We start from the raw sequence: 5,000 nt of genomic DNA on the forward strand, positions 1-5,000 counted from the left end.
TACTGGAATCTCTTGACAATAACTTTCCGTGCCCAAACGAGGTTGGCCGCCATTTTGAATGGCTATATGAACGGCAACTAGCATTGCCAGCGCAGGTGACAACCAGGACTTACTTACTGGGTCCTGGTGACAACCAAGAAAGCAGGGAATCATGGGTGAGAGCAATCTTGCTTGAGCAGCTTACAATTAGTGTGGCAAAGCGAAGCAGTACCACGAAATAGGCTGAATCTAACAGATCTCCAGGCCATTCGATGGCCATTGCTACTTTAGCATCCAATTGTCACCTCGATCTTTTATGGACTAAAACAGCAATTGACCTTGATGTATAAGAGGTCTATTGCTGGGGAAAATAAAACCCTGACTCTAAGCAGTTTTGTAGCGGACATAAGGTTTTCTGAGGCTACTGACGTCCCTTCTAGGTAGAATGAAATAAAAACTGAATGATATGCCACACGCAGAATCATTTTTGAGCATACAGAATAACTGTTGAACAGAACTTATATCCCTGGAAACATCAGTAAAGGATTTTATATGGTGAATAAAAGAATGTAAATCGAAGGTAACTTTGGTGTTATAGTGTTACATTTACAGATTGAGCGTTAACCGACAGTCTTGATATGATATAGGATAATAAGACGTCCCCCATTACCAATTACTGATCACCTCAATGTTTATTAAGGCAATCAAACATGCTTTTAGTATTAACAGAAAAGGAACAGCAATAATACAAGTTGCATCATATACATGCAGTTCAAAGTTACTTTATAGTTCAATAATTCTATGACAAAAGTCATGGAAGAATACCCTGTGGAACGCCAGACAAAATAAGGACAAAAAGCACAAAGAATGCTACTTGTTGCTGCCAATATTTTGTGAAGTCAAGGACATGGCTTCCAGACATAGGTAATAAACTTAATATTTGTATGAACGTTATTGCTAATTAAGTAAAATCATTCAAACATTTGCTTTCGATTATTCTGGATTCATCTATTGCTAATGGAGTTTTGAGTGGAACATGTAGGTCAAGAGAGGATGTCATGAGTGCATAACGATGTAAGTGCTGTCTTTAAAAGATTAAGGGTTCATAGTCAAGGTACTTAGGAGCAATCTAAATCTGTACTCATCTGGGATAATACTTTGATCCTTTCAAAAACGTTAATGAATGAATGATTTGAAGTTCTCTGCCATCCTGACAAGTGTCGTGATTTGAAGAGAAGTATTTCAGAATTCTTTTTAAAAGAAAATGGAAAACGCACATCTGCATATTCACCCCATTTGTCTATAGTTTTTTTCTTTTCATGTCCATGGAATGGAGAAGTAGATATAAAGATAAGCAATTAAAAATAACTAGTAATAAGAAAAGGAACACCCAAGCAAAAAAAGGTTTTTCCATTAAAAGTCAGTCGAAGCTTGTCTATTATGATTTTTAATGTTGGGTAACAGCTTCCCATTATCAGACGATAGAGGTTGTGACGGGCCGAGAGAGGGTTGTGACTCAAAGGCAGGAAGCAATCAACTGAGTAACTTTATTAAAGAACACTCTCCTTTATATACAAAACCTCAAGGCAACAGGAAATTTCATGTTCGAGAAACAGACAATGTTACAGAGGAAAAACGCAGACATGTTTATTCTGGTTCTTTTAGTGCGAGGGAAGAGCGCAGATACAAGCATAATATATACAAAATAATTTATGTACGATCGTGTGACACACGGTTGGTACAAGGTCATGCTGTAAAATGATCGAATCCAAAGATAGATGGTTTCAGTTTAGCTTTGGTAGAGTAATTAATTTTTAGAAATTTGCTTTTCAACTGCAATTAAAATTTATCTCGACGGCTCTCTGAATTGTATTCTTTTACTTTCAGAAAAATTTTGATTGTTTCAACGTGATAATTTTGTCCAGCCTATCTTGTTCTGTTTTTTAACTCTGAATCGTTAAATCAAGGTTCATCATTTACATAAATTTGATGGTTCTTCTCATTAAGCTGTAGGTGGATATAAACATGATATGTTCTCATAAGAAAACAATTCCCCTATATTGCTTATAAATTAGCCAGACGTGTTTATTAGAATGCAAAAGTTTTTATTTTATTTTATTCAGTTAGTGAGGTTATTATTTTATAAAAATACAAAAACTTTCTATTAGTTATCACATATTCAGACAGTCTTTTATTTTGAATAGAATTATTCTAAGTACTGATTTTCTTTGTCTGTTGATGTCGCAATGGTAAGAGATGTCCATAAATTCACAGACATATTTAAGTACGAAAGGAAATTTGGTTAGAATGAGAATTCGCTCTTGATTTGATGCCACTTGAGATAAATAAAACAGAAAAAAAATATAGAATGTAAAATGTCAATGACCATTATGATTAAAATAGCAAACAGAAATATACTTATTGAATTCAATAAGAATATTAACTGCATAAACAACCGTTGGAGTTTGGGGTCTTAGTACAGCATTGATGGATTTGAAATAGTAAAGTAAAATAAATGTCTAGAGAAGCAAATGAGGAGGAATGCCATCATCCTGATAAGCCATCAGCAACTGTTGTTGCCTAACTAGTCTATCAAACACACTTTTAAAAAAGAGAATAGATTACCGGGAAATTTGCTAATACGTTCTCGCAAGCGAGAGAAATCACGGCTAAAAACTACGAAAGTTATGATACACAGCTATGACGAACGTCAAAGTTTTAGAAAATTGTGATAAAACCAAGTGTTTTATCTGCTTTGCTCTGCCTTTACCTTATGGCATTTCTTAAAGAATAACTGAAATAGATAAGACTTTACTTTTATTTTCTACATAGGATGTTTTTGGAAACCAAAAATGTTATTTTCTTATTGAACAAATTACATCGGAAGATTGCAAATAGATAGAAATTACAAAAGTATCATGGGATTAATAGTGCTTCAACTGCGCTACGTCTAACAACAGAGTTCTTCCTTTGTTTTTTCAATTAAAGTTACTTCAGCGTAAAAGGAACCGAGTTAGGGCGGAGTTAAATTCATTTGCAGTGTGCCTCAAACTGTGTAAAGTTGGTATTGTGTGATTTGCTGATTTATAATTTGCCCAAATTTCTTCCTCTTCTTCTCTCATTCTCTCCCTATTTATTCATTCTATCTGTTTTACTGGAGAGAGAGAGAGAGAGAGAGAGAGAGAGAGAGAGAGAGAGAGAGAGAGAGAGAGAGAGAAGAAAGGTGATTGGAAATATACACTTTTCAGGTATAACAATAAATAAATATACAAAATTTATTAGAAATGAATATTTCATAAATAAGATCCTTTCGCTTCCGAGGTATTACACAACGAGTTGTCTTTATCCATTTCAAACAATGTTTCTAATTTTGAAGGAAAATATTTAGGCCGAGTTTAGCATTGCAACGCTTGATTAAGGGGTATGAATACAGTGTAATTAATTCGAGAAGCGGTTTATTAGTAAATACAAAATCCTTGCTTCCAGATAGAAGTGGCCGCCTTTGACTGTAAAACAAGCTATTACGATTCTTTTTTCAGGTTTAATAACTACTTAATGGCAGGCAAAATGCCATAGTACACTCCCTGTGTTCTTGTGATGGCAAAGCGGATGGATAATCTGGTATAAAGATTTAAAGGTCGCTCATGAATGGCAGAGGCAAGCAACAGTGACATTGCCCTGTCAAGCAGGGCAATGCCTTGGAGACTGACCTAATGGTCAGTGCCCAAGCCCTCTCTCCACTCAAGCTAGGGCCAAGGAGGGCCAGGCAATGACTGCTGAGGAATCAGCAGATACATCTCTATAGGCTCCTCTAAATCCTCCCATCCTTAGCTCACAAGGATGATGAGGTTTCAGCGACCAAAGTAACTAACGAGTTTGAGCAGGACTTGAACCCCAGTCTGGCGTTCATTAGTCAGGAACGTTACCAAATCAGCCACCGTGGAAAACATTGCATTTATTTTTGATCTTGTAGCATTTCTTTTTTTTCCAAAGCACGAACAACCCCGTGTCTTTTTTAGACCTGGAATGAAGAGAGCTATGAAATTTGAATCGCAAGGAAAATGATTAGGGTTAAATTTGACTCTTGAGGAAAGTAAGTTTATAAGAGTCCCATAGTTCCAATGCAGAGATCATAAAAATTTAAATTATAAAGAGCAGTCTGTAATATATATATATATATATATATATATATATATATATATATATATATATATATATATATATGTATATATATATATATATATATATATATATATATATATATATATATATATATACACCGTTTAGAATTGCATTCAACGTAATCATTGAAGATTTTAATAGTTCCTGTAATAAAAGCATGTTGTTACAAAAATACAACGTAGACATTCACGGAGCTTTGCGGTGTGTAGTTAATATAAAGGATTGTAATTCAAGTTGATGGAATATTTACACACGTAAGTTAACATTATCAGAAAAATTGATGAAAAGCATTTATACGTATGAAAGGCCATTTTATATCTTGTATGCAAGCCTTACAGTATATATGATAGAAATAACCCTTCGATGCACTCCAAGCTAAAAGAAATTTTGAAAGTGTGAGAGCATGTTGAAATATTTCCCGTTGGTTTTTATTTGGCTGGGGTTCTGTTGCCCAAAAGTTTCATGTAAAAACCTTTGTTGTAAAGAGAATGTTTCATCCAAAATTGCTCATGTTTTTTAACTCTCTCTCTCTCTCTCTCTCTCTCTCTCTCTCTCTCTCTCTCTCTCTCTCTCTCTCTCTCTCTCTGTCCATTTCCTGTATTGGCAAATGCCTCATCTGAAGTTGTCAATGAGTTTTAATTTTCTCTCTCCCGCCTCGCTTTGATTCTTCACAGGTTTGAGCCAACACATTTGGACGTTTTGTCAATATTTAACTTTCATTAAATCACGCAGTTCATCTCAAGAATTTCACGCCCAAGAGCCAACTCTGAACTAGGTCTAATCCATTTTGGAAAGACCCCTTTCACAAAGGAAGTTTTGTTGACCTTAACGACATTTAA

The 5,000-nt window shown here is 34.9% G+C and overlaps 1 protein-coding gene across 2 annotated transcripts in view; it reads right to left on the reverse strand.

Moving 5' to 3' along the window:
- LOC137639195 (serine protease 7-like) overlaps positions 1-5,000 on the reverse strand; it is a 117,516-nt gene that overhangs the window by 25,510 nt on the left and 87,006 nt on the right. The window lies entirely within an intron of this gene.

Source organism: Palaemon carinicauda, chromosome 4 (assembly GCF_036898095.1).
Source record: "Palaemon carinicauda isolate YSFRI2023 chromosome 4, ASM3689809v2, whole genome shotgun sequence".
Lineage (NCBI taxonomy): Eukaryota > Metazoa > Arthropoda > Malacostraca > Decapoda > Palaemonidae > Palaemon > Palaemon carinicauda.